The sequence below is a fragment of the Neofelis nebulosa genome, chromosome 4 (genome assembly GCF_028018385.1).
Source record: "Neofelis nebulosa isolate mNeoNeb1 chromosome 4, mNeoNeb1.pri, whole genome shotgun sequence".
Lineage (NCBI taxonomy): Eukaryota > Metazoa > Chordata > Mammalia > Carnivora > Felidae > Neofelis > Neofelis nebulosa.
In genome coordinates this window covers 124,409,876-124,436,854 of record NC_080785.1, presented here as the reverse complement: position 1 = coordinate 124,436,854, position 26,979 = coordinate 124,409,876, and the positions used below count along the sequence as shown (strand labels likewise).

Below are 26,979 nucleotides of genomic sequence, written 5' to 3'. Positions count from 1 at the left end.
GTCTACAAGATGTTAGAATAGAAATGTCTCACCCTCTCACTACCAAATGTCCGAACCTACCCTATCTCTAACCATATTGGCTACCACACCCCCATTACAATGGATTTACCACTCATCCTCCTACTTAAAGCAGCCCCTCCATTTGTACAAGAGACCCACTAGTGCCCACTCTCTGCCACTCAAGGACAGTGTTCCAGCTATCCTTTTTTATGCACCATTAATCCCCAATCCCTGTCATTCCCATCACTATGGCGATTTGGGATACATGGGATACCATGGGATACACCATGGCTGTAGTAACTCTTGTCATGCCCTTGTGATTCTATATCCTCTTCCAAATGTGCACCAACTATCTGCTTCCTTTAGGGTAAAACTGCAAAATTGTTACATATACTGCAGTCCCTGTGTTGTCACCTTCTTCGCTCTGCCATTTGTTCATCAATCCACTCCACTCAGGATTTCATGCCCACCAAAATCAGTAGCAGTTTCTACATTGCCAAATTAAGAAACCATTCTCCAGCCCTCACTTTCCTCAACCTCTCACCTGCATTTGCTGTTGGTACATTGTTCACTTTCTTCTTGAAAGACTTTGTTGCCTTGGATACTAGGATACCATCTCATTCTGTTTTCCTATGACATAGTAAGAAGCCTGCTCTCCCTCATTCACCTCTGCTGAGCTCTCCTTTTCTTGCCATTATTATGTGCAGGAATACCCCCCCCAGAGACTAGCCCTTGTCTCATTGGGCCCCATGGCTTTAAAGGCTAACTCTATGCTAATCTATGTCATATTTAATCTCCAGCCTCCGCTTTCCCCTCAACTCCACACTCATATTCAATTCCTACTCAGTATCCTTACTCACCTGCTAGTAAGTACTTCAAAGTTAGTATGTCCTATATTGAACTCTTCACTCCCATGCCCACACCAACTATACTTACTCCTAAGGGTTTTCTATTTCATTAAATGGTTCCAACATTGACTAATTGTTCAGCTCAAACACTGAGGAGCTGTCCTTGATTCTCTCTTGTTCTCAAAGCTTACATCAAGTTTATCAACAAATCCAATTGGCTCTACCTCAGCAAATATCACTTGCCACCATTTTACCACCATTCTGGTCCTAATAGTGTCATCTTTTTCTTGTACTGTGATTTTGATTAGTGCCTTATGTCATTGTTAATGCTGCCACAAATTCTCCACACAACATACAAAGTGACACTTTTAAGAATGCATGTCAGATTACAACACTGTTCAACTTAAAATTCCCCAATTGGCTCCATAATATTTACAATAAAGTCACAGTAAGTGACAAGGTACATAATTTCATAACCCTAGGGACCTGGTCTCTCTGTCTCTGTCTCTGTCTCTCTCTCTCACACACACACACACACACACACATACACACTCATGCACACACAACTTACCCAACCACACACCTCATTTCCGTCTACTCTTTACGTATCTCTCAGTTCTGAGAACATGTATGCCATGCTTCTGCCACAAGGTCGTTGTGCTTGTTGCATCCTCAGCCTGGAACATTCTTTCCCAGACATGCCTATGATGCTACTCACTCACTCCAATCCCTTACTACCCGATCAATATCATTAACTTTTTCTAGAGATCTTATTCTTTTTTTAAAAATTTTTTTAACGTTTTTTTATTTATTTTTGAGACAGAGAGAGACAGAGCATGAATGGGGGAGGGGCAGAGAGAGAGGGAGACACAGAATCGGAAGCAGGCTCCAGGCTCTGAGCCGTCAGCCCAGAGCCCGACGCGGGGCTCGAACTCACAGACTGAGATCGTGACCTGAGCCGAAGTCGGACACTTAACCGACTGAGCCACCCAGGCGCCCCGAGATCTTATTCTTAACATTGCCACAAATTAAGAGATTATATTTACAAATATTTGATTATAAAACCATTTATAGTATTATGTAGTTGTTTGTATATTTGTCTAATGTTTATCTCCTTCACTACACTGTACAATTCATGGAGCAGGGACTTTGCCTGTTTTGATTGCCATTTTATCTGAGTCATCTAAAAGAATGTGATAGAGTCAATGCTAAATATTTTTGTTCAATGTATAAATTCCAAATTTTAATCAACCCAGTAGATTTCAGTAACTTGTACTGAACGAAAGCAGTGGGTTAGCACTAAATTGTTACAGCAACTATACTTATAATGGTTTCTTTATGATTAATCTGTGGTTATTTCAAAGATGTTTATGGAGCAAGAAAATGCTAAGAGAAAACCAAACAGAATTTACAATTCTTTTGTGCAAAAAAAAAAAATGATCTATTACACAACAAAATGATTTTAAAAATTACTTTGTTTTTAGCTGCCTCAAGGGTTTTGTACTTCCTAATGTTTCCTCAACTTGAAACATTACTTTCCCCAAAATATTTTCATGGCATCACATTCTCATTTGATACAAAGCGTTCCTGCTCTGAAAAAAAAAAGTATTGATATTTTTTGACTGGGAAAAAATTATTTACATATATTGCTACAATAAAAACCAACTAACAGGAGAAGATATTAGCAATACATATAGCTGACAGAAGATTACTGTATAGAAAATGTAACCAATTTCTCTAAATCAGTAAAAAAATATAAGGGAAAGGAAGTACAAGTGACTCACCGATATATAAAAATTTCAACTTTCTAAGTTACTGGTAAAGGCGAATTGAAACCATAATACGAATCCATTTTGTACCAGAAGAGTGGCAAAAATTACAGAATTTAACAGTACTTAATATTGAGGGTGTGGAGCAATTGAAACCATCAAAAAGATGGTGGTGCTTTGGAAACTTTTCAGTAATACCGATTAAAATGAAATCTACGTACTTTCTACTTCCCAGCTAGTTCAATACTACATATGTAAGGTGGAAAAACTCTTCCCCATGGGTATAAGAAGTCATGTTGAAGAATGCTATTCCAGCTGACCCTGAAAAAATAACACACACACAACCCCCAAATTGAAAGCAATCCAAATGTCTTGTAACAAAGGAATAAATAAGTTGCTTTATATACATGAAGTATATATTACTCAGTAAAGAATATGAATAAACTCCAGCTACACAAATCAATGTGGATACATCCCAGAAACACACTGATGAGTCAAGAAGTAGAACATATCATACCCATATCCTATGATTCCATTTTTCAACATTCAAAACAAAAAGACATATGTTAGTATATATGCAGAACTGGTAAAAACTATAAAGAAACCAAGAGAGAAACATAATTTTATGATAGTGATTAGCTTGGGTATCTAGGAGGGGTGATAAAATTTGGAGCCTTCTGGGATATGATTGTGAACTATTTCTTGGTTGGTAGGCACAAGGATGTTTGTGTTGTTTTGTTATTTAAATTGCACTTACACATATTCATCTAATCTATTTCTTAGGGAGAAAAAAATAGTACCATACCAGAAGTTGTATGGTGAAAGCAACACTAAAGTCAGAAGAACTGAATTGAAAGTGTTCCCTCTTCCATTCCAGGGTAGGGCGCCCCCTCCTATTCTGGGCTTCAGTCTCCCCATAGATAAAATATGGAGCCTAGATAAGATGAAGAGTAAGTTTCTGTACTATGACTAATGTTCTGTAAGTTCTCTGACTCTATAAGAGCCAGGCATTTGAACAATCTGATTTCATGAGCAGAAGGCTAAGTTTTACCAAGTAATTTCAGTGAATATCTGGAAGTAGGAAATCAGTCCAAGTATTATGACACTGTGCAGACTTTGGGTAGTTATATCAAAACAATTAGCATATGTGATGTCTAACAAAAGACCCACTTTCAAGAACCTTCAGGGGAAAATAGTCTCGTGGATTTATTACTCTCCTTTCTTTTTCTCTGTCTTTTGCTTCACATGCCCTGGGAAAAAGAAATGAGAATCTGTGTTTGGCAAAGTTGGATGTTACATGTGGTTTTAATAAATGGTCTCATGATAATAAAGATTTTGGAAATATATAGTTTCTACCTTTCCAACTATTAGGAATATTAAGGTGAGATAATCAAAGAGAAAGTGGAAGTTGAATGGAGGATGGTCCTAGGAATCTCAACCAAAAGGTTCTTAAACCCCAAGAACAACAAAACTCTAATACATTAGGCAATTAATATGAATTATATTATATAATTATAATTTGAAAGTTTCTTCCAAATCATGCCATGAAATACCCACCTTAAACTGTATTCAAATGAATAGGTATTATGGTGATGGCGTTAGAAGTTTTAAAATGGAAGGGATATAATAATTGGTAGTATTATTACAAATAAACCTTATAATTAATGGATATTTTAGCATTTTATTTAGTAAAAAATAAAGGCTTTGGAAAACTGAGGCATATATGTATCTATTTATAGTCTCCATTCTTCCAGAGAAAATTTAAGGGCTATATATATTCTATTATTACCATGGTTGTATTTTGAATTGTGTTTTTATCACCCCAAAACTACAACTTAAAAAACTATCTAAAGGATGAGATGATGGAGACTGTATACACTCTGCTTATCTCTGCCAACTTCCACCAAGACGTAAACAGTGAGACTTCTCATTAATTTGATGCTCTAAATTGTTTTCTTTTTAAAAATTTCATGCAACCAGCCTAATTTCTCAATATAATATACAAACAAATATGTAAACATATGAGGGTTTATGCATTTAAACAAAATCATGCTATTGATACTGAGCTGAAACTTACATTTTTTTTAATTTCACAATATAATAACCATTAAGCCATTCCATATATATGTTAAAATATATACCTCATGTTATCACGGTATCATAATTCAGGAATTGCCTATGACTGGGCAATGATAATTTTAAAACATTTTATTCAAATAGTGATGCACTGTAAAACCATTGTACTGCTAAAGAATGCATTTCTGCAAATGCAAGTGCTGAGTTAAAGGGTAAATGCATTTTTAAATTTTACAGTCCCACAAAGCATATTTCCCATGGACTGTCAACTACTATGTGTTACTAGTTTGATAACTTCTGCCAAATTTGATCAATGAAAATTCTATCTCAACTTATGTAACTGTGAATGAAGATAAGTATGAAGATAAGTCTTGTGGTCCAATTATATGTACTCTTTTATAAGTAGCTAATTACATTTTTTCATTTTTTTAGTGGTTGTCCTTTATTTACAGGATTTTAATATATATAAAGATATTAATCTTTCCTGTGTTACAATATCCTAAACATTCTCTCCTGCTTTGACATTTATGTTTTGACTTCACTTATGCAGATGTTTCCCATAGTCTATTTCTTTCTTTTAAAAAAAATTTTTTTAATGCTTATTTATTTTTGAGAGAGACAGAGACAGAATGCGAGTGGGTTGGGGTAGAGAGAGAGGGAGGCACAGAATCTGAAGCAGACTCCAGTCTCCGAGCTGTCAGCCAGAACTTGACACAAGGTTTGAACTCAGGAGCTGTGAGATCATGACCTCAGCCAAAGTCAGATGCTCAACTGAATGAGCCACCCAGGCGCCCCTCCCATAGTCTATTTCTAATCATTCTCCCGGCTTTCATATTTTTCTTAGGATGGCCTTCTTAGGACAAAGTTCCAAATCTACTAGTCTACATTTTCTTCTAATATTTAAAAAGTTTAACTGTTTAAATTGAGATATTTGTTCTTCTGGAGCTTGTCTTTATATATGGGTAAGACAGGAAACAGCTTTATAATATTCCTAAACCTATAAAACATTGTTGCACTATATGCTAATTTGGATGTAAATTTAAAAAAATTAAAAGTAAAATAAAAAGATATTCCTAAACCTATGTACTGAATAATCTATCATTCTATCCACTCTGGATTGGAATGATAATTTCACTGTGCGAGGCGAGGCATCTTCTAAAGTAATTCTCTATGATCCCCACCGCCTGATATTCCTGTCTTGAATGTGATCCAGATCTTGTGATCTACAGGTAATAAACAGAATATGGATTAAGTGATGGGGCAACACTTATGAGATGAAATTCAAAAGACTAAGACTTTTGTTTTACAAGCACTCCCTTTTGGTAGCCCTCTTTCTGCTTGCACAGTCTGATGAAGCTAGTTGTCTTATAGAGAGACCTGGGTAGTAAGGAACTGAGGGGAGCTTCTGGATAACAGCCAGTAAAGAAGGGAGGCATGCAGTGTAAGAGTCTGGAAGGAATAGAGTCCTGCCAGCAACAACTGGAGTAAACTTCGAAGTGGATCCAGGCCCAGATAACCCTTGAGAGAAGACCACAGCATTTTGAATGAGTCTGAGAAAGACGACCCAGCCAAGCTGCCCTGGACTGCCAAGCCACAGAAACTGTTAGATAATAAAAAAATTTTTTTAATGTTTTTATTTGTTTTTGAGACAGAGAGAGACAGAACATGAGCAGGGGAGGGCCAGAGAGAGAGGGAGACAGAATCGGAAGCAGGCTCCTGGCTCTGAGCTGTCAGCACAGAGCCCGATGCGGGGCTTGAAACCACAGACTGTGAGATCATGACCTGAGCCGAAGTCGGACACTTAACCGACGAGGCGCCCCAACTATTAGATAATAAATGTTAATGTTTTAAGCCACTAACTTTTTAAGTAATTTATTATGCAGAGCTACACCACTCATTCCTTTATCAATTTCTACTTGGTGTTTCTTGAGGGTTCTTACTCTTTTAAATTTAATTTTATTGTGCCAGGTATCACTTTTGGCAGTCTGATGAAGCCCACAGAAACCTCATTATAATCTTCAAAAATTTTTTATATGTTTATTTATTTTTGAGAGAGAGACAGATCATGAGCAGGGGAGGGGCAGAGAGAGAGGGAGACACAGAATTTGAAGCAGGCTTAAGGGCTTAAACTCACAAATTGTGAGATCATGACCTGAGATGAAGCTGGATGCTTAACTGACTGAGCCACCCAGGCGCCCCTATAATCTTTTTAAATGAATAAAATGAGATACATAGGAGTACAAAGGAAACAAATTACATATACTGCAATCCACATTTAAAACACCACTTAGTCCATTCAAGTACATTTTAGTTACTGTGCCAGATTCAGAGTGTTTTGATTATATTAGATACATGTTAAGTTTTAGTAGTTGGTAGGCATGTTTCTTAAAAAAAAAGTTTTAATGTTTTTATTTTTGAGAGACAGAGAGAGACAGAGCATGAACAGGGGAGGGGCAGAGAGAGAGAGAGAGAGAGACAGAGAGAGACAGAGACAGAGACAGAAACAGACAGACAGACAGAGAGACAGAGACAGAATTCAAAGCAGACTCCAGACTCTGAGCTGTCAGCACAGAGCCTGATGCGGGACTCAAACTTGTAAGCCATGAGATCATGACCTGAGCTGAAGTCTGACGCCCAACCGACTGAGCCACCCAGGTGCCCCGTAGGCAAGTTTCTATTAACTATTATTTTTCATTATTTTCTTGGCAATTCTCATTTGTTTATTCTTTAATATAACGCTAAAACCACTTTTTCTCTCCCCAAACTGATTGTGATTCTTATTGAAAATGTATGAAATATATATTTTAATTTGAGAAGTACTGACATTTTTTGTGATTTTAGTTCTTCTATTTACCCATATCTTATTGTCATAATAGCTTTCTTTCTACATCTTCTTTGAGTAACAGTAGAAATAATTGTAATAGTAATATAAATTAAATGTCATTCATTTGAGAAGACTTACCATGTTCCATAACATGTGCTAAGTGTTTTACAAAATTCAGCCAAATGCAACACTGTAAGATATGGGAATTGCCTATTTCTAGACAAGTAACTTTAGTTCAGAGATGGTAAATGGGTTTTCCCAAATTGAAAAGTTAGCTAGTGTCTAACAGGTATATCTGCCTGGAAATCAGAAGGCTTCACTGCTAAGCCAAACTGTCAATTTGTGTTCTTAACCCATGTCTACTACAAGAATGTAAAGGGCAAAGATGTTTAAATTTCCATAGTACATATCACAATGAATAGTTGCTCAAGTGAAAGCTTGCATTTCCAAGCTATGAAAACACATTTATAGTCAAGATACTAACTCCTTTTATGTTGACTGTTGACAGCTTTCAAGCACCACCTCTCACCCCATATGCTCATCTGGGAAAGCCAGTAGGAAAGCACATTTAGCACCAGTACAAAGTTCTAAGCTCCCAAGTCCTACCTCTTGCAAGCAAACCTTCAACCCAGCCCCAGTTTCTAACCTTCATAAAATCCCAAGCTAGTCTCTCTGTCCTGTTCTTTCTTTCCTTGTTTCTTTTCTTGCCTTTCTTTCTTTTTCTGTTCTGTTCTTTCAAGCTTAGGAAATTGTCCTATCCCCAATAAAGCCTAATTATGTGAGTAATAAACATTTTCACGTTCTTTTGATGCACATGTGGCACCTTTAGTCTTCACATCTGAACAAAATTTTGAGTAGAGATTTATCCTACCCTATGGGTTGATCACAGCAGTAGTGAACATTCCACTTAGTCTTTCAGATATTGCTATTTAAAAACCACAGTTGATCTTTAACAACAATAATTTTACACTGAATTCATTTCTTCTAAGGGCATTTATTAAGTATATACTGTATAGGCACACTTTTCTTGGAGCTGTGCTGATACCAAGGAATTTGTCATGAAGTAATTATGAGACCTGATTCTAGCTTTGGGAACTGAAGTTGGAACTAGAAATATAAAACCAAATTCAGGGCCAGGGTGGGAGGGGCTAATAGATTAATTCAAGATGATTAATGTGCTAATACCCTACCAAAGAAAATTAATCTATAGCTAATTTATTTAAAACACTTGCTATTTTAATCATTTGAAGAAATTAAAGATTTCTATTGTCAGTGAAAGCTAAAGGTCACAATAGATGTTTGCCTTGCAATCAAAAACCATTGATTGTTTACCATGAAAACTTTCCTACAGATTTAAATTTCTTTAATTATAATATGACATCATCTGAAGTCTGTGAACACAACAACCTAAAAGATGCTATAGCTAAGCAGCCCCAACCATGTTCTGCGGGCAGACATGTGATGTGACTGCCGACCCCACCAACCAACAAAAAGCTCACCGCAGGCAGCACAGAGACAGAGCTGTGTCGTTCAGGGTCATTGTAGCCCCAGTGGACAGACTGGGACCAGATATTTGGTGGGACTGCAGACTTTGCCCACCAATGAAAGCCTCTCATGGGACAATGGAGGGAGAGTGCCCTGCAGTTCAGGGTGATGACAGTTCTGGCAAATGGGCTGAGGGCAGGCATCTGGTCTGATCCAACTACAAGGCCAAGGTGGCTCCAGACTGGCTCCATAAGAGCATAGAGACCAAACACTGCCTAAAACAAACAAAGAGAGCCATTGCGGCCAACTGGACTGAAGGCAAACATGACTCAGCCACAACAGTAGGGCACACATACACACACACACACATAGGAGATACACCAGAACCTGGTGAGTAAAGAACATTTCACTTGAGGCACCACAGGACCTCTTCTTCATAAGATCTCTACTTTCAAGAACAGGAGATGTATCTGACTTTCCTAATACACAGAGACAAACACAGAGAGTAAAGCAAAATGAGAAGACAGAGGAGCAGGTCTTCAATGAGAGTACAGAACAAAAATCATAGCAAAAGAGCTAAGTGAAATAAAGATAAGCAATATGTCTGATAGAGAAATCAAAGTCATACAGATACTTAACAGACTTGAGAAGAGTGGAGGATCTCAGTGAATCCTTAAATAAAGAAAGTATTTTAAAAAATCAGAGATGAAGGGGTGTCTGGGTGGCTCAATTAGTTAAGCATCCAACTCATGATTTCAGTTCAGGTCATGATCTCATGGCTAGCGAGCTTAAGCCTTGCATCAGACTCTGCACTGACAGTGTGGAGCTTGCTTGGCATTCCCCCCCACCCCCGACTCTCTGTCTCTATGCCCCTCCCCTGCTTGTACTCTCTCTTCCTCTCTCTCAAAATAAGTAAATCAACACACAAAAAAATCAGAGATGAAGAACTCAACTGAAATAAAAAAAATACATGAGAGGGAATAAAGAGTAGACTAGAGGAAGCATAATAAAGGATTAGAAAGCTGGAAGACAGAGTAATTGAAAGCAACCAAATGGAATACTAAAAAGAAAAAAAGAATTAAAAAACGATACTGGGTTACTAGAACTCAGCAACATTATCAAGCATAATAACATTTACATCATAGAAGTCCTTGGAGGAAAAAGAGGGTAAAAAGGGGGCAATTAAATTGAAACAATAATTGCTGAAAACTTGTTTAATCTGGTGAAGGAAATACACATTCAGATCCAGGAAGCAGAGAGAACCAGATAAATCAACCCTAGGAGGTCCACACCAAGATAGATTATAATTAAAATGGCAATAAGTTGTGACAAAGACAGGATTTTTAAAGCAGCAGGAGAAAAAGCAGAAAACAGTTGCATAAAAGGGAAACCCCAAAAGGCTATCAGCTGATTTTTCAGCAGAAACTTTGCAGACCAGAGGGGAATAGCAAACATATTCAAAGTGCTGCAAGCAAAACCTGCAACCAAGAATATTTTATCCAGCAAGGCTATCATTCAGAATAGAAGGAGACACAGAGTTTGCAGACAAACAAAAGTTAAAGGAATTCATTACCATTAAACCGAATTTACAAGAAACATTGAATTCAATAAGTAGAAAGAAAAATATATAATTAGGAATAAGAAAATTAGGAAAGGAAAAAATTTCACAGGTAGTAACAAATATAATAAAAGTAGTGGATTAAACACTTCTAAGACTAGTACGGAGGTTAAAGCACAGAAGTTGTAAAATCAATTATACCTATAAAAATCAGTCAAGGAACTCACAAAAGGATATAAAGTATGGCATCATATACATAAAATATGGAGGGGGCAATAAAAACGTAGTGCTTTTAGAATGGGTTCAAACTTAAGCTAACATCATTCTAATATAGACTGCTATATGCAGAGGATGTTATATATAAACCTAATGGTAAGGGCAAATAAAAAGCCTATAATATGCAAAAAATAAAGAGAAAGAAATCCAAGTATATGACTAAAGAAAGTCATCAAACAACAAAGGAACAGAGCAAGATAAAAAAAGGAATAGACAAGAACTACAAAAACAGCTGTAAAACAAGTAACAAGATGGCACTAAGTACATACCTATCAAAAATTACTTTGAATGTAAGTGGACTGAATGCTTCAATCCAAAGACATAGGGTGATTAATGAATAAAAGAGCAAAACTCCTGTATACACTGTCCACAAGAGACTCATTTCAAACCTGAAGACATATGCAGGTTGAAAGTGAATGGGGTGAAAAATATTTATACATTTGTAAGTGAGAAGAAAGCTGGGGTAGCAATACTTGTATTGGACAAAATAGACTTTGAAACATAGACTGTAGTAAGAGACAAAGAAGGACACTATATGATCATAAAGGGGACAGCCTAACAGGAAGATATAACAATTATAAATATTTATGCACCCAATATGAGAGAACCCAAATACATAAGGCAACTATTAACAGACATAAAAGAAAATGATAGTAATACAATAATAGTAGGAGACTTTAACACCCCACTTACATCAATGTATAGATGAACTAAACAGAAAATCACTAAGAAATTAGTGGCTTTGAATAACACATTGGACCAGATGTATCTAACAGATATATTCAGAACATTTTGACCAAAAATAGGAGAATACACATTCTTTTCAAATGCACATGGTACATTCTCCAGAATACATCACATTAGGTCACAAAACAAGTCTCATCAAATTCAACAAGTTTGAAATTATATCATGCATCTTTTCTGACTATAAGGGTATGAAACTAGAAATCAATCAGAAGAAAATATCTGCTGAGAACACAAATACATGGAGTTTAAATAATGCTACTAAATAATGAATAGGTCAATCAAGAAATCAAAGAGGAAACTTAAAAAAAAATATGTGGAGACAAATGGAAATGAAAACACAATGAGCCAAAATCTTTGGGATTCTTCAAAAGCTCTTCTAAGAGGTAAAAGGACCTACAAGCCTATCTCAAGAAGCAATAAAAATCTCCAAAACACACCCTAACCTTCCACCTAAAGGAATGAGAAAAACAACATCCAAAGCTGACAGAAGGAAGGGAATAAAAAATATGACAGCATAAATGAAAGAGAAACTAAAACAAAAACAAAACCAATGGAAGAGACCAAATGAAACCAGGATCAGGTCCTTTGAAAAGATCAACAAAATTGATAAACCTGTAACCAGACTCACCAAAAAAAAGAAGGGGTGGGCTCAAATAAATCAAAGAGGAGTAGTAACAACTGGCACCACAGAAGTGCAAATGTTTATAACAGAGTATTCTGAAAAAAATTTTATTCCAAGAAATTGGACAAACTAGAAGAGATGGATACATTCCTAGAAACAAATAATCTCCCACAATTGAATCCAGAGGAAATAGAAAATTTGAATACACCAATTATTAGTATTGAAATTGAATCAGTAATTAAAAAACTCCCCACAAACAAAAGTGGAGGAGTGGAGGCTTCACAGGTGAATTCTATCAACCCTTAAAAAAGAGTAATGCCTATTCTTTTCGATTGGTCCAAAAAATAGAAGAGGAAATAAAACTTCCAAATTCATTCTTTGAGGCAGGCACTACCTTGATACCAAAACCAGATAAAGGCATTACTAAAAAGAGAACTATGGACCAATGATCCTATTAATAGATGCATAAAAAGCATTTGAAAAAAATACAACATCCATTCATTATAAAAACTCTCAACAAAGTAGGCTTAGAGAGAACATACCTCAACACAATAAATGTCATATATGAAAAGCACACAGCTATGATCATACTCAATATATAAAAAAAAGTTTTTCCATTAGGATCAGGAACAAGACAAGGGTGTCCACTCTTACTATTTTTATTCAACATCATACTGGAAGTCCTAGCCACAGCAATTAGACAAGAAAAAAGAAATAAAGAGCAGGTAAATTGGTGAGAAAGAAGTAAAACTTCGACTATTTTCAGATGACATGATACTATATATGAAAAGCCCTAAAGACTCCACCAAAAAAGTACTAGAACCAATAAATGAATTCTGTACACTCAGAGGTTAAAAAATTAATATACAGAAACCTGTTGCATTTCTAGACACTCATAATAAAGTAGCAGAAGGAAAATTAAGAAAACAGTCCCATTTACACCTGAACCAACACCAAAAAAATATCAGGGAATAAACTTACCCAAGGATGTGAAAGGCATGTACTCTGAAAACTTTAAAACACTAATAATAAAAGAAGTTGAAGAGGACACAAATAAATTAAAAGGTATTCCATGCTTATGGACTGAGAGAACAAATATTGTTAAAATGTTCTCACCACCCAAAGTGATCTACAAATTTAATTCAATCCCTATTTTTTTTAAGTTTACTTCTTTTGAGAGAGAAATAGAGACAGAGTGAGTGGAGGAGGGGCAGAGAGAGAGAGAGGGAGAGAGGGAATCACAAGCAGGCTCTATGCTGTCAGTGCAGAGCCTGACATGAGACTTGAACTCATGAACCGTGAGATCATGATATGAGCTGAAACCAGGAGTCAGATGCTTAACTGACTGAGCCACCCAGATTTCCCTAATGCAATCCTTATTGAAATGCCACCAGCATTTTCTACAGAACTAGAAAAACTAATCCTAAAATTTATATGGAACCACAAAAGACCCTGAATAGCCAAAGCCATCTTGAAAAAGAAAAACAAAACTGGAGGTATCACAATTCCAGATTTCAAGATATACTACAAAGCTGTAGTAATCAAAACAGTATGGTACTGGCACAAAAATAGACACATACATCAATAGAACAGAACAGAGAGTCCAGAAAGAAACCCATACTTTTATTGTTAATTAATTTAAAACAAACAAAGCAAGAGTATACAATGGGAAAAAGACATTTTCTTCAACAAATACTGTTGGTAAAACTATACAACGATATGCAAAAGAATGAAACTGGACCACTTTTTTTTTACCGCACACAAAAATAAGCTTAAAATGGATTAAAGACCTAAATGTGAAACCTGAAGCCATAAAATTCCTAGAAGAAAACATAGGCAGCAATCTCTTTGACCCAGGCCATAGAAATGTTTTTCTAGATAAGTGTCCTTTGGCAAGGAAAACCAAAGCCTCACTATTGGGACTATACCAAAATAAAAAGCTTTTGCACAGTTAAGGAAATAATCAACAAAACAAAAATAAAACCACTGAATTGGAGAAGATATTTCTAAATAATGTATCTGATAAGGGGTTAATATCCAAAATATATTAATAATTTATACAACTCCACACCAAACCTCTCCCACAAGTAATTTAATTAAAAATGGGCAGAGGGCATGAATATTACATTTTTCCAAAGAACATATACACACGGCCAATAAACACATGAAAAGATGCTAAACTTCACTAATCATCAGGGAAATGTAAATCAAAACCACAATGAGATATCACTTGATACCCCTCTGAATGACTAAAATAAAAAACACAAGATGGGTGCCTAGGTGACTCAATTGCTTAAGCATCTGACTTCAGCTCAGGTCATGATCTCACAGTTTATGAGTTTGAGCCACACATCGGACTCTCTGCTCTCAGCACAGAACCCACTTCAGCACCACTCTCTCTCTGCCCTTCACCAGCTCAACATTTTTTTTTTAACATTTATTAATTTTTGAGAGAGCATGAGTGGGGAGGGGACAGAAAGAGAGGGAGACACAGAATCTGAAGCAGGCTCCAGGCTCCGAGCTATCAGCACAGAGCCTGATGCAGGGTTTGAACTCACCAACCACAAGATCGTGACCTGAGCTGAAGTCGGATGGTTAACTGACTGAGCCACCCAGGTGCCCCCCAAAAATAAATTACCATTAAAAAAAAACACAAGAAATAACAACTGGATGGAGAGGATATGGAGAAAAGAGAATACTCATATATTGTTGGTGGGGATGAAAGCTGGTATAGCTGCTGTGGAAAACAATATGAAAGTTCCACCAAAAAATTAAAAATGGAAATACGATATCATCCAGTAATTCTATTACTGGCTATTTACACCCCAAAACAAAAACACTAATTTGAAAATATATATATACCCTTATGTTTAGTACAGCAGTCCTTAAAATAGCCAAGATATGGAAGCAACCCAAATGTCCATCCATTGATGAATGAATAAAGAAGTAGTATAGATATAAAATGGAATATTTAGTCAAAAAAAATGAAATCTTGCCCTTTGCAACAACATGGATGGATCGGGACAGTATAATACTTGTTGTAGATTCTAAGTCTAAAGTTCTCTCTTGGCCAGCAAGAGAGAGGGATGCAGAATGAAAAGTGAGAGATGGTTAATGTCTTAGAAAAGACAAGAGCCCAGAATAAGGGTCCTTACCCCATTTTTATTAGGATCAGAGGCTTAAAAACATGGTGATGGACGTGCACAAAGAGACAATGAAACTGTGAACATTAACTTGAGGACATGAGGGAAAGAGGTCTTGAAGATATTTGGGGTTAGGGTTTTGGGTTAATACAAAATGAAATCCGGGTGCTGGGCAGTCAGGCAGAAGGTTGTTTACAGTGGACATGAGGCACCACCTCTGTTTATCGTAGCTAGCCTAGGGGATGAGACAGGTAGGACATGTGACCTCAGAGTCAACAAGGCACCTTTTCTTTTGTTAATCAGCTCTGCTCTGGGCAGTTTCACCTGCAGTACAGCTGGTCTATAGCCCTATTTACCTGCTTACCTAATTTGGTCCTTCCTTCCTGTGAAAGCTGCTTTCTGCTATAGTACTAAATTGGGGGTGTTTTCACCCAGAATGCCAAATCTTGCTTACCTCATATACCTCTGTATTGGGGGATTTTGCACCCCCTCTCTATTCTGGGTGCTTTTGAAGCCCCCCTCAATCCTGGGTGCCTTTGCACCCCCTGCTCTATCCTGTGGTCCTTATCTTGTTTACCCAAGCTAGGATGTGAGCATCCTATAGCTCTTTAATTCTTTATGCCTTGTTAATCCATTGGTGTAAGCCCAGGGAATTTCTAAGCTTGTTCCCCACAAATACTTAGTGAAATGAGTTAGTCAGAAGAAGACAAATAGCATATGATTTCAATCATATGTGGAATTTAAGCAACAACAAAAAATGAAGAAAGGAAAAAAGCCTAACAAAAAACCACACTGTTCTCTAAATATAGAGAACAAACTGGTGGTTGTCAGAGGGGAGGTGGGTGAAATAGGTGCTGGGGATTAAGAGTAGACTTATTGAGATGAGCAGTGAGTAATGTATACAACTGTGAAGTCACTATATACACCTGAAATTAATGTAACACTGCATGCTAATTATACTTGAATGAAAAAAAGCTGTAGTTGACAGTCAACACATTCATGCATGCAGTGATTTGCCAAATATTTATCATTTATATGTTCATTTGAAAAGAATTGATCTATCTATAGTAGTGTGATTTCAGAGTATATATACATCTCCAGCATTCAACTCTTATTTAACTCATCAATGGGATTTTATGCTTTTAACCAGATCTTGTACCTTTCTTGTTAAATTTGTTTTTAACTCTTTCAAATTTTTTGTGTGTGATGTGTAAATGATTTTTTTCCATTTCAATTTCTAACTGGTTATAGTTAACAAAGAAAAAATAATGCTTCTTTTTGTATTTATCTTGAATCTAGCTACTTTACTGAATTCTTGTATTGGTTTTAATAGAATTTTTTATATAGAAGGTATGTGATCATATCGTGTGAAAAAACAAAAAATATTTGCTCTTCCAAATGTTTGTATCATTTAACGCAATTTGTTTTAATGCATTAATTAGAATTTCCAAAAAGATGTTGAGTAATGATGATAATAGTGACTATATCATATTCCTCATTTTAACAAGAATGCTGTTTGGTAAGACAATCACTCTTGGATTTTATTCAATATGCTGTCACATTTAGGAAGTTTCTATTCCTATTTTGCTTTGATTTTTTTTTCCCTTTTCATCATTTCATTTTCAAATACAAACATCACAGCTTCTTCTTTATTTACTTCAGGCAAATACCAACTAAATATCATTTTGAAACTTTTTCTTATTTTAAGGACAGCTTTAAACTATAGTTTGAAGAGTCAAAGAATGACTCCTGTAGCAAGTGTGCAATAAAGCTAACTCTAATAACTAATAGGGGCTGGTGATCTCAGACATCTTTTTAATGTTTTGAATTATGGCCTGATTTATGATTATACGGTTTATTGGTTTTTTTTTAATTTTTTTTTATTCATTTAAACTAGGTACAGATCTAATATTAGGTAACAATCTCCTCACGATGGCACAGATAGCTCCAGGACAAGATACATTTGTCAAAATAAAGGAAATGGAAAAACAAGTAATATTCAGCAACATTTAAATAAGGCTCTCCAAAGTGCTAAGACTTCTAAAGGGATGGCAAAATGAGAATACAGTTATTACATCTGTCTTCTGATTCATTTGCAACTATATTTTCAAGTATGATTAATGGCCTTATAAATACATTTCTCACTTCATCCATACCAACAAAAGATTTCAAATTAATTCACTATTTCTGACTCCTTCCCTAATGGATTTTTAAAGTCCATGGCAACAAATCAATCCAGTGCAGACTCAAATCTGTGAAATGTGATATATTCTTTTATATCCAGAAAGGAATGGGAATGTGATGCTGTAAATGATACTGAGAGATAGATTGGTACCATTTGTCCTAAACAACAAAAGTAGCATGGTCATTTCAAAATATTTAATTTCTACTACCAAAAAGTTATGTTTTTTATCTTTCCCAGACAACTAATGGGATCTGGAATATTTTAAAGGCTTAAACATAAATACTGTAGGTTTTAACTAAATATGATTTTCATTAAAATTTCTTTCCCCAGGTATTTGAAATTTAAAAGAGGCAAGATAACAGTGTATGCACACAGGATATATAAATGGTTCTTAGCTTCAAGAAACACATATTAAAGAAGGTAACAGTGTTACTTGGAAAGCAAAAAAAAAAAAAGTTTCAGAACTGCTAAAAGAGAGATTTCTCAAGACTCACAAGAAAGAAAATTCCAAGTATTAAGGGTTGAGGATTTGTAATAAAAGACAAATAGATCAATGATACAAAATAGAGAGGCTTAAACGAATTCCAAATATAAACAGGAATATGGAATATGACAGAAGAGAGAGGTATAGCAAATAAGTGAGGAAAGGAAGACCCATTCAATAAATGATACCAGGGAAATTTGTTCTTCAGGTGGGAAACAATAAAAATAGATCCCTATTTCACCCCATTTCCACATGGATTAGAATTAGAATTGCCAAATGCAAATAATTTATAAGAAATACAAGAGAATATATTTTGTATATTAAGGCTAGAAAGCATTTTCTTAAGTAAGGCACAAGTAAAAACCATAAAGGTAAACATCGTTTGTCTATATTAGAAATAAAATTTTGTTTATGAAAAAAGCTATTATTAAAAAAAGCTATCACAAAACACAGTTAAATGACAAGTTGCTAACTAGGACAGTTACTTGTAACACTGCCAGGCAACTAAGGTTTAATAATAATAATAGTAATAATAGTAATAACAACAATACAGTAAATAAAGATCATTTAAAGCAAACAAACAACAACAACAACAACAACAACAACAACAACCAATATGGTAGGAAAGTTATATAATAGTATATGCCAGACACTGTTCAAAGAATCTTACATCAAACTCATTTAATCCTCCCGACAAACTCTCAGGTCCTATTATTTCCCCCATTTTACAAAGGAGGAAACTGAATCATAGGTAGATTGTGTGAATCATCCACGATCACAAGGCCAGTAAGTGCAAGAATTAGGTTACATAAATACCTCCTACAAACTGAAACAAAAAAATAAGAATAATGCAATGGGAAAAAAACAAGGCTGTGGACATGTAATTCAAAAAAGAGGAAATTCAAACACATATCAAGACTTGCCCAATTTAACTATTAGTGAGCAAAATACAAATTAAAGCATGAATACAGTTTCACATCCATAATACTGGCAAAATTTTAAAGTCTGAAAATACAAGCATTGGTAAAATATAACAAATGGGATTTTTTAAATAAATATACAACTGACATCCAGGATAGTTTTTTTTTTTTCAATATATGCATTTATTGTCACAGGATAGTCTAAAAATTATAAACTCTCTAACTCAAGAACTATACTTTGAAGATGCTCTCATATGTACAAGGACAAGAAATACTGTACAAATATATCTACTGAAGCAATGATTATAGTAATTATAAATAGGAAAAATTATAGGTGCACAAGTTTCAAAAAGATATCATTTCATAAACATTTTCAACAGGAAAAATGTTTATCTAAATGATAAAAGCATAAAACATCATGATATATTGTTTGTGACTATATATCTATCTATCTAGCTATCCACTAACACAAAGTAAAGATTTTAAAAACATACATACGAATGATACACATAAACTTCAAGTTAGTTGTTACCTCTAAGAGTGGAAAGAGAGGAAGGGAAGTGGGGTTTTATTTCCCATGGAAAATGGGATGAATCAAAGGTGGAAAAACTTTAGCATCTATTAAATGTACCTGACAGATGCCCAAGGGTCAAGTGTATTGCTTTTAGTACTTAACTGTAGGTTCTGAATATTTTTCAGTTAAATTCGATTTTTCAAATTAATGATATTCTGCTTTTGCACAGTGAAAGAAAGCATCAACAAAATGAAAAGTAACCTTGGTAGACAGTACTTGCCAATAATATATCTAATAAGGAGTTAATATACAAAATATATAAATAATTTATACAGCTCAACACCAAAATAAATAATAATAATAACAACAGGCAGAGAAACTCAATAAACATTTTTCCAAAGAAGACCTACAGATGACCAACTGTCACATGAAAAGATGGTCAACATCTCTAATCATCAGGGAAGTGAAATCAAAGCCATAATATCATCCTACAACTATTAAAATGGCTACTAGCCAAAAGACAAGAAATAACAAATGTTGGTGAAGATATGGAGAAAAGGGAACCCTTGTGAACTGCTGTGGGAAATGCAAACTGGTGCAACCATTGCAGAAAATAGTATGGAGATTCCTCAAAAAATGAAAAATAAAAATACTATACATTCCAGTATTCCATTACTAAGTATTTACCCAAAGAAAATGAACATGGTAATTCAAAAAATATATGCATATATATGCATAATATATGCAAAAGGTATACCTAAAATAGAAATATAAAATATATAAAATGGATTTTATATGTACACATACATATGTATATATGTATAATGTGTGTGTATATGTATGTATATATATATATACATATATATATTTAATAGTCACAAAAAAAGAATTTACAACAACATGAATGGACCTAGAGGGTATGATGCTAAGTGAAATAAGTCAGAGACAAAGATCACATTTTAGTTAAACGTGGAATCTGAAAAAAACAAAGTAAGTGGTACGTGGATGGCTCAGTCAGTTGAGTGTCTGACTCCTGATTTCTCACAATCTCAGGGTTGTGAGATTAGACAGTGAGTGGAGCCACAAGCTCAGTGTGGAGCCTGCTCAGGACTCTTGCTCTTTCTCTCTCTTTCTGCCCCTCCCCAACTCGTCCTTTCTTTCTCTCTCAAAATAAATAAAGATTAAAAAAATAAAAAATAACACCCCCAAACATAATCATAATACACAGAACAAACTGGTGGTTGACAGAAGGGAGAAGTTTGGGGTGGGGTAGGGGGTGATGATCAAAATAGGTGAAGGGAATTAAAAAGTACAAACTCCCAGTTATAAAATAAATAAGTCACAGGCATGAAAAGTACAGTGTAGGAAATACAGTCATTAATATTGTAGTAACATTATATGGTAACAGATAGTGACTGCACTTATTGTGGGGAGCACAGCAGTATGTATAGAAATGTCTGCTCTACGTCATACACCTGAAACTAATATAACATGGCATGCCAACTATATTTCAGTTTAAAAAAAAAGATGCTATTAGAAGAAGAGAAAAAAGATGCTGTGAAAGAAAAATGCTAAGGGGAGAAATGGCCATGAAAGTGAAATGTTCTGTGAGTAGTGACTGAAGGAAGAATGTACTTTTCAAAGAGCTCTATAGGCAGGAGAAAGGAGGAGAGAGAGAGTAACCTTCAAATCTGAGAAAGGTGAAGTCACTAACTGATCAGTGAGCCCAATGTAGCCATCAGATGTGCATATTCAGCCAGCACAGAACTCTTCAGATTTGATTAGTTTTATACGCATATGTGTGTGTATATAAATATATTTTTATATACAATCTATTTCACCATAATCTTCACAAACTCTTTGTGTCTTCCACCAGGTCATTTTGTTTATTTATGTGGCTTATAAAAACTTCTGAGTATGAAATCCTTGCAAAAGAATGAAATAAGCAGGTAGACAGAGGGTTAGATTTGGAACTAAAGAGGAATACCTCATCAAAGAGGGCAGACAGAGAAGGAGAGAAGAGATGGTTAACACTTAAAAAGAGTAATTAAAGCAGGCAAGGCTTTTAATAAGAATAAAGTTTTAGAAAAAGGGTAATGAGGATATAAATGGAGAAAACACCTATATATATCTTAAAACACCACACAAATGGGTCTTTGGTATGGTCGTATGTCAAAAGAATCTTTCCTGAAAACTTTGTCCCAATGTCTTATTTTCTGCCTCCTGATATCAAGTTTCTTTTTCCCACTTGTAATCTTACCTCACTCCACACGTGTGATGTTTATCATTATTTCTTTGATTTCTAGATTTCCTCCTAAATTATGCTTTGTACTAGTCCTTTTTAGGCTACTCTAGGTAAACTCTTCCTTGGTCTCATCTGAAAAGAAACCTGGGGATGGTCCTGTCCTTCATAAAAACAAGATCTGCTTCTACAATTTCGTGAGTGTGTAAGAAGCTATCTTCTCACCAGCTCTGGACAGGTCTCATCAATGTTCTCTTCAAATCTATTCCCTTCTCATCTTCTTTAGAAACTTAAAAAAAAAAACACAAAAAAACCCCAAGTTTCAGTTTTACCATGCTTGGGAGCATGGCACAGGTGTTGAAATGTTAAATAAGGCTGCATCTCCAGAACATCATAGTAATTGGTGGATTCAGTCAATTTTGTAAAATCCTCTCCTTTCCTTTATCATTAGGGGAAAACATGGGCAGTCAATTTTATCCCCTGAGGAATAACTGCTATTTCCATTGAACCAGCTGACCAATCCAGTCAAATAAGTGGTTTACTGTTTTTTTTTCTGGTGAAATAATTAGTTGTTTAATTGAACTGAACAGATTTATAGGTTTCTTGGGTATGCATGCACAAAGCCACAATGAAAATCAATGGCTCAGTGTGACCATATAGATGAAACAATTTGAATGAAAAAATTTTTCCCACTTACAATTAAGTTTTGGCTAAGTTTCTTATCCTTGTGGGGCTTTGCTCCACTCAAAATGTGCTGGATATTTTGGAGGAATGATCAGGAGTATTATTATAAGGTAGTGGGAGTGGAGTAATGAGTGAGTTTCTCATAGGCTTGGTGGAAGACGTAAATTTATGCGTATAGAAATTAATGCACCTGCATCAAGATTTATAGATATTTTATATGCAAATGCTTTTTAGTGTAAAACACAGCTCTAAGTACTACAAGTGCACCCAAGATGAAAATGACACTCTCTACCTTTAGTGAGAATACCAGTTAAGAAACTTCTATCTGCTAGAAAGAGAATATACTGTTTGGGCTTAAACAGTTATAAAAGACAAAGAATATATCATTTCACATGACTAGAATTTTTGAGAGAGGGTAGTTTTTTTGTGTGTGATTTAATAAATGACTTAATTATGACACAAAAGACAACATCATAGAGTAGGTTTAGTTAGGTTCTAACAAAATACCTGATAGCCAGAAAAGAGGAAGTCATGGCCAGCTACTGGTTAAGTCAGAGGCCTATCTTGGCAGCAAGTCACAAGAAGCCAGATCAAACCAGACAGGCCCAAGATGGTGGGTGCCATGACTGGAAACCCCTGACCAAATAAGGAAGGACAGAAATCCTTCTTCCAAGAAATTCCTGCCCCAAGTAATGAATTTTCCACCCCTAGTTCATAGCTGTCAAAAAAAGATAGAAACTCAAACCCTAGGGGACACCACTCACTGGCCTTGCATGCTGCCTGCTGCTAGTGTGCTCTCTCTCGCTCATTCTCTCTCTCACCTGCACTCACACCTTGAGAGTGCACTCTCACTTTAATCCACTTTCCTATTGGCCCCACTCAACTACTGTGTCTGGTCAATCCTTGAACTCTTCCCTCTTGCCAGGAGACCAAGACCCTTCAACAACATCTTTGGGGTGGGCTGGATCAAGGCCCCAGAGCCCAGGTTCTCCCTAGTACATCCAGCAACAACAGCTTCTGGTATTATTCATTCTGATATCCTCAACATGAGATCCACCCTAAGTTAAGTTCCTCTTTTGGTTACAAGGTGACTGTTAAGACAACTATAATTATATACTGTTTTGCTGATATCTAGTATTTGAATGAATATGAGTGAGTGAATATGTGAATGAGGAGGGAGAGATCAGGGGAGCTAGTGAGAGAAAGAAACTGTGGGGAAAGAAGGCAAGAACACAGAAACATTCAGTGAAACTCTTGCCTAATTCTAGAAGGTAAGCCATTCTTTTTTCTTCGGTGGGACCAACTTAATACAGCTGTCCTAGACTAAGAATCTATAGCAACAGCAATGCCAGGTATTGGCTTAGAGGATTCAGTGATTCATTGGCCCCCACCTCCATATCAAAGAATATGCATCTTTAGTGGAGGACAGGACAAAGAAATAAAATTGTGACTTCTCTTAGAAAGTAAGAAGAAAAGAGATAGATGTTGGGTAATGAAATAATAATGTCTTCTATGACTTTGCAATTTACTTATTTTTGCACGGTAGCAGGGAAGAAGGTAAGAAAGACCTACAAACAATTATAACATAAGACATAATATAATAAGTAGACATCTTCATCAGTCACTTGGTGTTAAAAGTGAATCATGCCTTCCATTCCTGAAATAAATCCTTGTAATTCTGAATGGATATGTTACCACCAGAAACACTCACTTTGTGAATGCTAGTTTGTACAGATATCTGTATTCCTCTGGAATTATGTTTTATTTTGGTTTTCTTTTTGTAAGTACTCAGAATGCATATTGACCTTTTAAAATTTATTGAAGATTTTTCTCTGATTTATGGCCACTTTCCACAAAGTACTAAAGGTTTCAATTACTGTAGAGGAATTACTATTTATCCAGTGAGCTAGAATTACCCATTAGTTACATGACTTGTTCTCACACATCAGCTTGTCTATGTGTTCAATTTGAATATATGCCTCAGCAAAATTTCAAATCAAAGCATGTCATGGACTATCAGGGTCATCTGCAAACAGTCAAAACCACTTACATCAAATCCATAAATGCCAAGGGTCCTCAATACAAACGTAAGCTATTAATAAATTTCATGAAAGAAGTATGAACCAAGTATTATGGAAACTTGAAAAAGAAAAATCGTTTCCCAGCAGAGTAACTAGAAATATTAAAGCAAATTGTCATTTGCTCATGGCAGATTTAGAAGCTTCTTTTGCATCTTCTAGGATGATGATTTGATGCGGACAACCAAACAGTTCACAGATATGTACTATCCACATTAGCTTAAAAAGGGAAAACAATTCTTCATTTAAACAATAGCTTTTTGAAAAGGAAATGGAAACACATTAGACTACCTTTGTCTCGAAGACATATTCAACTATGCTTCTAAAGCATTCTTAGGAAGTACAGGGAACAAATGTGCTATCAATAGGGAAACTATTTTCAACACACAATAAGCAGATGAAGTAGGTCCGTTTTCACAACAATCAAATTGCTTGCAAGATACAGGGCATTTGTTCAAATCACACGTAGAGCAACAATTCCAGAGCGACAATTCATAAAATATGGAGAAGAAAAAGAATTACCTAGAAAAGGTCTCTTGCCTCTCTCCATGATATTGCAGACCAGTGGCTGAACCCTAACCCGGTCTTGAAGACTCACAGCTTAAACCTACAATTCTTCTCTTGGACCGTACAGCCAACTTCATACAGTGATCAAGATGGATAGTTAGCATGTCTAATTAAGCAGTTATACTGTTAGTTAGTTCTAGAGGAGTATCAGGTTAAGTTAGATTGTAAACTCATCACCAAAGGAGAATTACTTACTCTTTAAAGTCTCCTTCAGCCTTGACTTACAGAGACAGGATAACTTTGCAGTAAGAAATTAACTTCTAATTAACCAGGAGATTTGGCTGTCTCTGTATAAGAAAAAAACACAAATATTTCAGACTTCATAATAATTTGGAAAGAAGATAGTAATAAAAATATGTGCAGCTGTTTTCTCAGAACACCTGGAAATAAAAGTTACTAATGCTTAGTTAGCTGTAAATATAAGAGATAGGACTTAAGGTTTCCTTATGAAAATCTTTCCATATGCTATCTGGAAGCCACTACTTTGTTTCACTAAAGCACACTTGAAATATATGAGGTCATTTAAATAAATTCACTTCCTCTAAAATAAAAAAAAAACAAAGCTAGAAGGAATGGTTATTATTAAACACTCCTATCTTTGAGTTTACTTTAATGAGAACTTTACACCTAACACCTAGCTGAGAACATACCTGCAATGAGGGAATGACTTCTTTAATAGGGCTAAAAAAGAGCATGGAGGCACTCCGGGGTAGCAAGACTGAGTGGGTCAGTAGAGTAGGGGGTACTTTGGGAACCCTGACAGTTCTTAGGATCTACAGACCAGTGAGGAATATATCAGATGAATTTCCTAAGGTGAGGTATGCACACCTACCACCTAAGAAGCTAAGAGATACAAAATGGGGACTCTCAAAACTAACCTATCTCTTTAAAAACCATTGCTTCCTCCTGTGTTGTTAGTTGCCTATGGCTTTATGGATCCAAGCATCATTAGAAATTTATTGAGCACCTACTATATGCCAGGCACTCTACAATTACCTTACACAGATTATATTACTTAATCTTTAAAACAGTGGTAGGTATATACTCCATGCTTTACAGACAAGACAACTGAGTAATCTTATACCACTTAACTTGAAATGACAGCATTATAATGTGAACCCATTATAATGTGTTCTGACTTCAAAGACAATGTCCTTAAAATATGTAATATTTTCTCTGGGTTCCTATTCACATTCAATCTGACCTTCTTCCTATGTGGCTATAATTGTGGCTCATCTTAATTATTTTCTGTCCTCATGGATCCTTTATTCTAGAAATTATTTATTATTTTCTGATCACAACTTTTTTCTCTGTGACCAATCTTTTTTGGCTAAGAGCTAAAAGTCTGCTGCATTAGCCTGTTTTCAGTAACCTTGGCTAATTTGCCCCATACCAACAACTAATTTCCCAAATCCTTGATCTGAAAGAGAAAGCATGTAAACATGTAAGAAGGGAAAGAAAAGGAAAGTTGATGGGGCCAAAGTCAACATTTTACTTTTAAAATTAAACCTAAGGTTAATAGGTACTAATATGGTAGCATCTTTGGAAGTCAGTGTGATGCCATGACCTTCAGGTAAGTTACTTAACTTCTCGGACACACTCAGTTAACAAATTATATTTGAGACCTACTTGGAAAAATTGACATATCCCCTGCTCTCATGGGAACTACAATCTACAAAACAGTGAATAATAATCAAACTCTTGAAGAGTAACTGTGAAAATTAATAGCTCATAATAAGTAGACATTTGTTTAAATTCCATTTACTACTTCTGGGTAGATATCAAATACTATTGATTCCAGTTTAGTTTAATCTAAATCATGCCTCTAAATTGTTATTACCAGTATTTGAGTTATGAAACCAAGGCAACTATTGATGTCTTCCTTCATCCTTACAAGTCCAAGCCTAAGTACAGAAGAAGCAGAAGAAAGGTAAATTGACAGACGTACCAGACTGAA

The 26,979-nt window shown here is 35.5% G+C and overlaps 1 long non-coding RNA gene across 1 annotated transcript in view; it reads right to left on the bottom strand.

The window, feature by feature from the left end:
* The window catches only part of LOC131509876 (uncharacterized), a 263,829-nt gene extending 238,519 nt beyond the window's left edge, over positions 1-25,310 (bottom strand). The window contains exon 1 of the long non-coding RNA XR_009260752.1: positions 25,218-25,310. This is a non-coding gene — a long non-coding RNA (uncharacterized LOC131509876). The remainder of the gene's footprint in view (positions 1-25,217) is intronic.
* Positions 25,311-26,979: the final 1,669 nt, after the last annotated feature.